At 34.4% G+C, this 12,580-nt stretch overlaps 1 pseudogene; it reads right to left on the bottom strand.

Moving 5' to 3' along the window:
- Positions 1 to 200: 200 nt before the first annotated feature.
- LOC138993024 (peptidyl-prolyl cis-trans isomerase FKBP3 pseudogene) lies at positions 201 to 870 on the bottom strand (annotated as a pseudogene).
- Between the last annotated feature and the right edge of the window lie 11,710 nt (positions 871 to 12,580).

Genomic DNA, 12,580 nt, shown 5'->3' with positions numbered 1-12,580 from the left:
CTGTAGTAAAATATTTTAAACTTCAGAAATTTATAACGGATTACATTTCTTAAAAGCTTGGGGAGAAAGAAACAAGTTCTAACATAACTCCTTGAATTTTTCCAGTTGACTCTTCCCTTACAACAGTAGCTAGCTGTCTTTATTTACATAAGTTCCTTCAAGGCCATTGCTGATGTCTTTAGAACTGAAGCATTGCTATTTCAATCAATACCCACTAATTCCACTTCAAATATGAGTTTTGCATTTAGTGGAATTTTGGCAGCAGGCTGACCTGTCTCTCTCCATAAGCCCATTCTGTTCAATCTCCAGTTGAGCCTTTTCTCCTTTACTCAGAGTCATGAGCGCTTCATCCCATCCTCTGATGCCTGCCTGTTCCAACCTTAGAGCTTAAAGGCTTGGCATTCTTCTTTCAACTCATTTGAATACTGGCATCAAAAACGGTGCCAGCTTGTAGTATCTCTGTATACCAGCAGTGGGCAACATCTTCCTTTTTGGGGAAGTCGGTTTAAAGCCCATCCCCTTTTAAGGACAGATTTTGTGTGTTGGTGGACCCTCATCCAGAGTCTCTTCAGTCTTGGTTTCTTTGGGTTTATCTACATTAAGCTTCACGTTTTTCATCTGCTTGGACACTACTTATACTTGCGATATCCTTGACACACTTTCAAAGAGATGGTTATAGGCTGTAAGCAAATGGTCCCTGTTAGCTATCTTGGCCACATTTTTAATGTTTCCTAATAGCTGAGGTTTTGCAAGAAACCGTGGCCCTGTAAGGACTTGAGTGTCCTTCTTGGGTAGCTGCTCACTGTACTGCTGCTTCAAGGGCCAGGCCTGTGGCATGCCATCTTCCCTGCTGTGCAGCTTGACTCTCATTTTTAAAATCTATATTTCATATTGTAAAGTATGATTCATTTCTACTGACTGCACTACATCTTTAAATCATGTTTTTCAAAAGTAATTCATCTGTTCTCTTGAAGTATACTCTATATAAACCTGTTACCTTTACATGAAATATAAAACTTGAATTAGTATATTTCTTTTAGTCATGCTTTTTATTTCTTTTTTTTTTAAATATATATTTTATTGATTTTTTACAGAGAGGAAGGGAAAGGGATACAGAATTTGAAACATCGATGAGAGAGAAACATCGATCAGCTGCCTCCTGCACACCCCCTCCTGGGGATGTGCCCGCAACCAAGGTACATGCCCTCAACTGGAATCGAACCTGGGACCCTACAGTCCCCAGGCCGACGCTCCATCCACTGAGCCAAACCGGTCAGGGCTTAGTCATGCTTTTTAAAAAAAATACTGAATCTTGTGCCATTCATTGTCAGGAAAAAAAACACAGTCTTCTAAACACTTATTTAAAGCTTAAAATATTATCTGTGTAGGTTTGAATTATATTTTGTCTTCAAATTTATAAATAATAAAGTAAAACAAAGTAATATTTATTGTATACTATATCCTGACAAACGGTTACATAAGTCAGAATCATCTTATAAATTCTTCCAGGCATTCTCTGAGCTAATTATTATTATGAATGAATGAATTTTAATTCACTTTTTTTGGAATGTGATAAACTTTTAAATGTATTCATACTTTAAGTTTAGACAATTTTTCTGACCATTGTTTTGAATATAATTGATATCCCAATTTTGTATTTCTTCAGAACAACGTAATTTTGCATACCCATTCTCCATCCTTCAGATCTCTCATCTTTTCCACTTTCTTTGTGACTTCTCTATTCTACTCTACAGTTTAGCACATCTTATTAAATTTTTTTACACAACACTGGCGGGGTTTTATATTTAAAAAAACGATAATACTTTTCTCTTTTTTATTTTCTTCATTATACATTTAAAATATATAATCTATAATCTATAATAATAAAAGCATAATATGCTAATTAGACCGAACAGCTGGACGTCCTTCTGGATGAAGCTGGGCCTGCGAGGACTGAACCTCTTGCACGAATTTTGTGCATCGGGCCTCTAGTTGTTTTATAAGTTCCCTTTCAATCTTTTTTTTAAATCAAATTTATCATTTCATTTTTAACTGTGGTATTTTCTATTCACTGCTCCCTTTTATCTTTTCTGTTCCATTCTACTTCAGTTTTAAAGCTATATATATATATCACTAAATAGCTCCATAAACTTCTTCTATTTAATTTGAGAAAAACTGTAAGGATTTCTGCTATAAATTTGAGGCTGTGGTGTAAATTTTCCTTCCTTGCATTCTACAGTATTTTGTTTGTATTTTAATGACTTCTAGGAGCCAGGCAGTCACATCCTTTGGCCCCGCTCTGTGCACTTAACACGAGTTGATTCCTTCCCTCTTGCCTGCATAGTGTTAAGGTCTATAGTTGTTAACCCAGTGTTTGATGTCTGAATTTGTTTTGTTTCTGCTGACTCAAGATGCTATTTTGTTTCTGCTGACTGATTCTGCTAACTTAAGATGAGGACATCTTCTAACACAATTGCTAGATTCTGTATTTGAAAAAAATCAAGACCATAAACCATTGCAATCTCCAGTTTACTCTCAGATCTTTCCTAATTTATGTTTGTGTTTTAATTATGGGAATTTCACTACCTACGTGAAATATTTTATTGTTATTACCTTACCTCTACTTCTGTGCCAAACCAAGATTCATTTTATACCAGATATTACCTTAAGGCTCTATTCTTTATCCTATTACGTATAAATTTCTGATACCAAAGAGGGTACATATTACCAATGGCTACTTGAAAATGCAGCAGCCGTGCTGGAAAAAATGACAACTATAAGATTTTTCTGATAGAAAGTAAAGATAGACAAACTGTCCTCCTGATCTATTTCCCTGCCAGGATGTTTGCTTTATGCCATGCCATGCATCACAGTGAGTGATCAATTGCTTCTTTCACTGACGTTCCTGTGTCCCTGTATAAAGTAAATTTTCACCTTTTAGATGGGTAAAGAGGTTTGATATGTCTAAACCAAGTATTGCCTTATGTGCCTTGTTTCTTTTTCTGTTTTCTCATTTCTGTTGGAAGTTATCAGATGCTATTTTTTAAAACAAATTAATACTTTCTAAGCATCATTTAACATTACTGGGAAAGGCTCGTTCTATAAAAAAAGATCTAAGGGAAATATATGTTGTCAATTTATTTGTAAATTATGGGATTGTGATTGACTTACATTTCAAATGCCTCAATTTCTATTTTTAATTTAAAAAGTAAAGTCATTTGTGTTCTATTTGTGTGTGTGTGTGTGTGTGTGTGTGTGATTTTCATGTCTATTTTAAAGAAAACCATGGCATAAATATGAACATGAATTTAATTTTAGAAACTGTCTGTGAAAGTTGAAACAAGCACTATATGTGCCTTGTGGTTTACTTGGCTTACATGGCAGTTATTGACAGAGGAAGAAGTTCTACATTTATAGACCTCAAAAATTATTCTTCTAGTGGCGGCTCAAGTGTATACATAGTTTGGTCTGAACTTCTGTCCTAACTTTCAGGGTAATGACCTCTGACATAGAGGATAATGCTCATCATTGCTATTGCTGTGGGTAGTATATAAAGACTTATGTAATACCATATTGGTAGGAACATGTCCTTACCAATTATTGCACTGGCAATGTCTGTCTGTCTGTCTGTCTGTCTGTCTCTCTCTCTCTTTGAGGACAGGATCATATTAGGATGATCTTTCAGTTCACCTTGTAAAAATTATTTTCTAATACTGCTATTATCTTGAAGATTATATATGAGTCATTTTATAAAAATAAAAATACATGTGAGTGTTAAGTCTATAGAGTTGTCACATGTTCTAATTTAACATACATAATTGGTTTCTATACTTTGTTGATACATCACAAATATCTCACAGGATAAATGTAGCTAAGGACAGAAATATTTTAATCACTGTATTTATTTTAGAATTGATTTACTTTTCATGTTTTTATGAAAAAGAATTGCCTTAAGTAGTATTACTTTTATATCTATAAGAATTTTCAAGGAAAGTAATTGTATTAAAATCAATTTAGATAGATAGATAGTTTGATATATTATAACAACATATGGCAAGTAAGGGAATGAAAAGAAGTATTACATTAAAAAGAAAAAATTATAGCATTCATTTGTAATTCAGAGAACTTTTGAAAGAATTAACTGTGGCTTTTTTATTAATATATAAAAACCCTTAGGTAACATGCAAACTAATAAAAACTCATTTATTAGTTAAAAATTATCTTTTTTGCCATTTAGTGTGAATAATAAATGTTTTATAACCATACTTTCAATATACACTTTCAACAATTATTAGGCTGTAAGTATTCCATTTTTTAAATTGTTATTAGTTGCATCCTTTTATTTATTCATTCTTTCCTCTGCTACTTCCTGTATTACAGTAATGGCTTACATCCACAAATATAAACAGCAAGCTAAAGAACTATAATCAGAAGTCTTTCTAGAGCATACAGCTCCAAGTAGTCATTTTTTAAGCCAACATTTGACTTAAAATGTGCACATCAGAAAAAATCTGTCTCTATTTTAGGGATTATTCATTGCTTTTAAATAGAAATCAGAGGCAACAATTCTTGGTGTGATATAAAAAAAAAAAATCATGCCTGGTGTAAAAAAACAAACCATGTAAACAGGAAGGGCAGGGGTGGGGGGAACTTGGTGATTCCACAGTATAAGAAGAGAAAATGTTCTTAGTCAGGATTGACTAAATAAAACTGGGTTTCCCTTTAGCAAATCACAAAGCAAAATGAGAACTAAAGTCATGGTATAAGGGAGGAAGATTCAGGAGAGTGATTTCAAGTTTCTTCATGTAGAGACTACTGTTTTTTTAAAAAATATTTTATTTTATGTTTTTTAAATTTTTCAGTTATAGTTTGACATATTAGTTTTAAGTATACAGCATAGTGATTAGACATTTATTTAATTTATGACATAATCAACCTGTTAAGTCTAGTATCCATTTGACACCATATAAAGTTATTACAACATTATTGACTATATCCCCTATGCCATACTTTATATCCCTGTGAGTGCTTTTATAACTGGAAATTTGTGCATCTCCATAGAGGATTTTTATATGTTTTAGATTGATTTTAAAAAGAGTGGAAGGGAGAGGGGGATAGAAATATCGATGAGAGAGAGACATAGATAGGGTGCCTCCTGCATAATCTTACTGAGAAGACAACTTTTCAATACAGAAGCTCAGAAATATTCAATAGAGAACATGATCAAATTCTAAATGGTTTAGCTCTTATTGTAAATGCAGTTTGAGTTAAGAGAGGAATAATTTCAACATTGGAATTTAAGAGCATCTCTGAACAGGCTCTGAAGTTTGAATGTTGGAAAGAAAGGAAGTATAAGTAGGATGAAAACTTTCAGACAAATAGCTGATTTTAATTGAGTGACTTACTGTATTAGTTTTCTATTGCATCCAAAGCAGATTGTCACAGATTTTTGTGTTATCTTAAAATAACACAAATTATCTCACTGCTTACCAATAAATCCAGGTGGGCACAACTGATTTCTCTGCTTCATGTCTTCCAAGGCCAAAATCCAAGCATTGGCTGTCTGAGGTCTCCCCTGGATGCTCTGGGAGAGAATCTCCTTCCCAGCGTTTTTAGGTTGCTGGCAGAATCCAGCTCCTGTTGTAGGGCTGGGGTCCCACGTCCTTGCTAATTGTTGTCTAGGAGCCTCTCTGATCTCCTTGATATCTCATGCATTTCTTGGTTTATGGTTGTATTCATCTTTATAAGTATCATAGTGGATTGAGTTTTCACACTTGAATCTCTCTGACCTCCCATCTTGGCCCCAGCCTGAAAGCATTCGATGCTTTGATAGGGTTCATGTGATAATATTGGACCCAAATAGATAATCCAGAATAATCTCTCTATTTTAATCTTCATAAATAAATTACATTTGCAAAATGTCTTTTGCCTTATAAGCTTACATACACATTAGGTTCTGAGAATTAGGGGGGAATTTTTATTACCATTTGGGAATGTGCTGATGGGACTGTCAAAACTTCATCTGTTTGCTTGAGGATATTTTTTGCCTTTCCAAATTTGTTAAACTAGTGTGTAATATGGGCAGGAAGTGCCAGAGAATTAATACTCCAGAGTAGCAAGCAGCCTTCAACTAATGAGTAAAGGAATCGGTATATTTTTTATAAAGCCTCCTAATTCATCTGATGAGAAACTAGTAAAAAATGTGTCCTACATCATTTCCCAGGCTTCCACAACAAGATTAAGGCCCAGTTGTCAATAGTAGTCACTTCTTTAAAAGTGCACCTTTTTTTTTTTTAATTTTCTTTTTTTCTTTTAATTCCTTATTCCCTAGCAATGTTTCCTGGGATTAAATTCAAAATAAACTACTTGCACTTATATTTTTGACCCAGGATGTACTTTTGGAATTTGTAAATTCAGACAGGTAAAATAACCTTTTTTTTCCCACTTTTGCTCACTGATTTATGTTCAGAGTGTTTTTAGCATACAAAATATTAACTAACAATTGAAACACATTTTAATACTTAGAAAGATCTATTCCCAGCTATTGCTGTAGTTAATACTTATAGAAATTTTCTTAGATGGGAACTTTTATAGCCCATTTTAGAGATGAAGAACATAAAATTACAGAGGTTGGGTAACTGATGACAGTCATGGATTGTAAATAATGTTAATTATATATTTAGAATCTCAACTCGAATCTACTGACATCAAATCTTTTACTTTTCCTCTTCCATACATTGTGCTCAACAAGATAAATGTCACCTATTTTACCTTATTGTGTGCATGGATATTTATTTACAGAGGGTTTATATAATTTGACTAAGGTCACAAAGCTAGAGGGGAACATAATCAATACTAGAATTTCAGTGTTCTTATTCATAATTTTGTTCTTTTCACTATATTGCAAGATGTTTAAACAAATTGAAGCCAACTATTATACATTTTGAATATTAACCAAAAGGTTTGGGAAATAACCCTCATGGCAATTAAATTGCATGAGAGGTTTTTGGAAAGTTAAATAACGAAAATGTTATTTTATATTGACTTATTTGATTGCTTTTGGCCAAAAGTCTGGCAAAGAGTGTTTTAAGTAAATTAATCTGCCAAAGGTATGCAGGATGATTTGGAGGAGTACAAGACTGAGGTCAGAGAATGTAAAGGAGAAGTTATTTTATCCAGGCATCAGGTGACAAGGACCTGAAATAGGCAAGGAGACAAGAGATGGATAAGTACCAGGGACAATTATGGAAGAAACTAGAGGCCCGGTGCACAACATTCATGCACTTGGGAGGGGGGGTCTCCTCAGCTGGGCCTGCGCCCTTTAGCAGTCCGGGAGCCTTTGGGGGATGTCCAACTGACAGTTTAGGCCCACTTCTCATGGGGAGGGACAGGGAGCGGACCTAAGCCACAGTTGAGCATCCTTAGCACTGCCACCGCTGTTGCACTCGTCAGCTGTCAGCCGGCTTGTGGCTCAGTGGCACTCCCCCTGTGGGAGTACACTGACCACCAGGGACCAGCTCCTGCGTTGTGCATCTGCCCCCTGGTGGTCAGTGTGCGTCATAGTGACTGGTCCTTCTGCCATTCAGTTGATTTGTGTATTACCCTTTTATTATATAGGGAAGAGTAGTAGAGGGGGTAAATTGATTACAAGAGAGATATGATGCTATCCTGTATAATAAAAGGGTAATATGCAAATTTACTCTAATGGAGGTATGGGGATGACTGGTCGCTATGATGCACACTGTGCACCAGGGGGCCGATGCTCAATGGAGGAGCTGCTCCCTGGTGGTCAGTGCGCACCCACAGGGGGAGGTCCTCACAGCCACAAGCCAGGCTGACAGCTGCGAGTGCAGCGGCAGTGGCAGGAGCCTGTATTGCCTCCTAGGCAGTGTTAAGGGTGTCTGACTGTGGCTTAGGACTGCTCCCCACCTAAGCCATAAGTTGGACATTCCCCAAGGGCTCCCAGGCTGCCAGAGGGATGTCTGACTGCCAGCTTAGGCCCAATCCCCAGGTGGACATCTCCCACAGGGTCCTGAACTAAGAGAGGGCGCAGGCTGGGCTGAGGTTCGCGCCCCCCCCCCCCCCCCCCCAGTGCACGAAATTTCGTGCACCGGGCTTCTAGTGTTATAATAATAATACATCTGTATTTTTCTTCACTACATATTAAAAAGTATTTGTTTTCCTGTGACAATATATATGAATGTGTGTATGCAAAATCTATAGTAGAAAATTTAAAGTGAGATCTTACTCAATTTTTTTGAGTATATGTATGTTACCTACTAATCTATCATCCAACAATCCTCTCTTCACACTGTTTAAAGGCCTAGAGATTCATTTTCCAAAAGGGAATAGGATTATAAGTCTCTTTTTTCAAAAATAGGTGATTACTAACATTATTAACATGCTTATCAGGGTTAGTTAATTACCTGGAATGCATAAGAAAATTCCAAGTTATATGGTATTACCTAATTCCCTAGTAAGACTGGAAGACCCATAGAGTTCTTCAGTCTGTATGAAAGAAGCCTTATTAATACCTTTGTTTTGCATATAGTTAGTAACTATACACTTTTGTATGTACTTTTGGTATTGTCATACCAGGTTATAAATACAACTCACAATACTTTATCATAAGTATTACCCTCATGTTTACATAATGAAAGAAAGGAAATAATCTGATAATTTACCTGTAATGCATTATCCTGTCTCTTCTGAATGTGTATAACAGAATTCCACAGGGTATTCCCAGCTTCCATTTTACCTGTCTCTCCTTTTCATAGTCTATTCTCAATTTATAGCAGCTGCAGAGAACTTAAAAGAAAAATAATCTTAAATCACTTCATGCCATTTCTCTACTTAAAACACTCCAGTAGCCTCCAAATCCTAATCCTTTATCATGATAAAGAAATTTCCATCATGCTCTAATGCATGGCCATGTACTTGACTTGATCTACTTCTCTTCCTTTCATGAGGTTTTAGCTCCCTTGATATTCTGTATGTTCTTTAAAGCTTCTTTCACCAATTTCCATTATTTTTTACCCCTAAGCCCTGCCTGAAACTTCCCAAAGGACTTCACATAACTGCTTCTCCTCATAATTCAGAACTAAAATCCAATATTACTTCCTCAGAGAGGCCAGCCTAATTGGTCTAGAATAAACCTTGCATAGCACTCATATCTATTAGAATTCATTTTTGTTTCATTGATTTATATTGTTTGATTCTCACTACTAGGATATTTCTCTATCACATATACCAGTCATAATAATGAGTAATCACTAAATAACTGTTAAATTCATTAATAAATGGAATAATAGAAGGCACTAACCTATAAATGATTGTATAATCATTTTAATTCTTATAATAAGCTGCTTGGTAGATATTTTAATATCTAAAGAACTTAGGTATAGATTATATCTAATTTATATCTGATCCTTAATAGAAGTTAATATTTTGAAAAGTATGGAATAGTTATCTTTACATCAAATGATCATTTTTAACTATAATAATTAGACTGTGGATTTTATATAATATTATGTGATTTCCTAATAATTTATATCTAAGTAGATGTTTACAAAATGTACTGTGGTTATGAGAAAATAGAATGAATTAAAATTGAATATGTTAATGTATGATATTTTTGAAAATTATTAAATTATGATAAGGAATAATGAAAGGTAGTATAAAAGTAAGAAAAGAGAGGAAGAAGAGAGGGAAAAGAAAGAGGTGGAGGGAGAGAGAGAAGAAGAGAAAGACAGAAGAAGGGGAATAGAATTAACAGATATTGTAAAACAAGTCTACTGTGAACCTAGCATTCTCACTTTTAAATAAAAGGACCATAAATTTAAAGTCATCATTCATCAGTATAGTTTATCAATAGCAGCAAAAATTGATTCTGAGATAGCATTGTTGATATCAGTTCAGACTTTTAAAAACTTAAACGTGAGGTAAGCAACACAGAGGCACTTTTTTTTTTATTGGAATTGAGGAATTAAAATCAATTGTGGCCCAGCCAGTGTGGCCCAGTGGTTGAGTGTTCACCTATGAACCAGGAGGTCACAGTTTTCATTTTTGGTCAGGGGACATGCCAGGTATCCCCCGTGGTGAACATGCAGGGGCAGCCACTCAGTGATTCTCTCTCATCATTAATGTTTCAGTCTCTCTCTTCTCCTTTTCTCTTGAAATCAATAAAAATATATATTTAGAAAAAAAAGCAATTGTGGTAGCAGTCACTTAGGCTATAGTGTCACATAAGTAGTACTGTGAAAAGGTCATTTCAGAATACTAATAATAAATTTTCAGTAGTGGATAGGGAAGGGAAAATGCAAAGCTTTAGGAGAAAAGATAAAGGGACAGCTTAAATAGGGTTTTGCAAGCTACATTAAATTGTCTGGATTTTTATCTCAAGTTCGATGCCAAATTTCATGTAAAGGCTTTATATGAACAGCATTGCATGTACATTTCTATTTTCAGAAGGATCACTGGGGTGGGGGAAATTGGACTTTTAAAAAGTTGCTGCAGGTATCTAGTTGGGAGATAATGGTGGTATGGAGACAGGTGGTATCCTGAGAGGAGGGACAAGTTCAAAACAAAGAAAACTTAAGACTATTTTATTTTACTGGAGCTAGAAATATTAGAATATTAAAAATAAGACATATCAAAATGTAAGTGATTTTAAATATCTGTTCTAAGATATTACACTGTGCATACTATGTTAAAATATGTTTTGTGTGTGTTTTTTTGTTTGTTTGTTTTATTTGTTTTTAGGTTAGTGGTTTTCAAACTAGAAACCTATAACAGCATTAGCACCACCTGAGAACTTAGTAGACATACTAGTATAAATGATTGTGCCTCAAGCTAGTCTTACTGAATCAGACACTCTGAGGTTCCTGACAGGCAATCTGATGTTAACACATCCCTTCCTCTGTCCCCTGCCCTGTAATTCCAATGCATACTAAAGTTTGAAAGCGCAGTAAAATCTGCATCCCTTGTCTTGTTTGTTTATTCGTTTTGTTTTGTTTTGTCTTAAATAGTCCCTCATTTGCTTTTTAATATACATTTCAAAACAGCATATCAAAATCTCCATTTGCAAAGTGAAGACTTTTCAAAATCATATGGAACACAGGACATTACACAAATAATTAGACACAAATAATCAAGGGCACAAGGCCTGATAATAAGGTGCTGAGTAAATAAACTAAAATAGCTTATAATGAACAAAAGCTAAGGACTTTGGAAATTAACCCCTTATCAGATATATCATTGGCAAATATGTTCTCCCATTTAAAGGCAGAACTTTTTCATTTTGTTGATGATTTCTTTTGCTGTATAGAAACTTTATATTTTAATGTAGTCCCATTTGTTTATTTTCTCTTTAGTTTTCATGCCCTAGGAGATGTATCGGTAAACACATTGCTGTGAGAAATGTCTGCGATTTTGCTTCCTATGGTTTCTTCTAGGAGTTTTATGGTTTCACGACTTACATTTAAATCTTTTATCCATTTTGAGTTTATTCTTGTGTATGGTGTAATTTGGTGGCCTAGTTTCATTTTTTTTTTTTTTTTTGCATGTATCTATCCAATTTTCCCAGAACCATTTATTGAAGAGACTGTCTCTATTCCAAGGTATGCTCTTGCCTCCTTTGTCAAATAAGAATTGAGCATAATGGCTTGGGTTGATTTCTGGGTTCTTGGTTCTGTTCCATTGATCTATTTGCCTATTCTTGTGCCAGTACCAAGCTGTTTTCAGCACAGTGGCTTTATAGTACCATATAACTTGGTATCTGATATTGTGATTCCTCCAACTTGGTTCTTCTTTCTCAAGATTATTGTGGCTATTCAGGGACTTTTTTTTGGTTCCAATTAAAAAATGTGTAAAGGACCTAAATAGATACTTATCCAAAATGGATGTACATATTTTCTATGTTCTAATATATTACACTCCATTACTGCTAGATTAAATTTTTTGTTAGATATTGAAATTTGTGTTTTCTTCATTTATCTCTGGATGCATTTAGCCCTGGAAAACAAATCTTTGCAATTTTTGGTAATATTTGAACATGATTTAAAATATACCAAATAACATGTCATTATTTCCTTTATCTGACAAATAAAAACAAGTAAACATAAAGTATTACTTAACATTCAAGCTTCCATCAGTGATGCGGTTTGCTGTAATCATCATAGATTATATTAAAATAATCATTATATTTGTATCATTAAATAAAAGGTCAATTCATTAAAGATTCTAATAATACAGAGCTTGGAAAAAATCACTTACAATTAAAAAGTCTATTTTGGCATTATCTGTGTCATAAATATACTTTTAATTTCTCATTTCAGCTAATCATCTGAGTAACATTTTACTCAACAATTAATATTTATTATATCAAAGCAGGGCTTTTTACTCAACTCTCATTTCTTTGGAAACCATGTTGAAACTCAATAATGGTGCTCATGTTATTCTTTTTTTTTTTTCCAAATTGAATAAATAACAGAACATTGTTGGCAGCACACTTCTTCTGTGTCCAAACAAATATATATTAGCATTTTAGGAAAGCCCACTCCTTGCTATGCATAGAGATTGT

The sequence above is a fragment of the Myotis yumanensis genome, unplaced genomic scaffold, assembly GCF_028538775.1.
Source record: "Myotis yumanensis isolate MYYU_CA2020_CCGP unplaced genomic scaffold, mMyoYum1.0.hap1 SCAF_15, whole genome shotgun sequence".
In the NCBI taxonomy this organism is placed as follows: Eukaryota; Metazoa; Chordata; class Mammalia; order Chiroptera; family Vespertilionidae; genus Myotis; species Myotis yumanensis.
The sequence above is the reverse complement of the archived record's forward strand: the minus strand, read 5'-3'. Positions and strand labels throughout refer to the sequence as shown.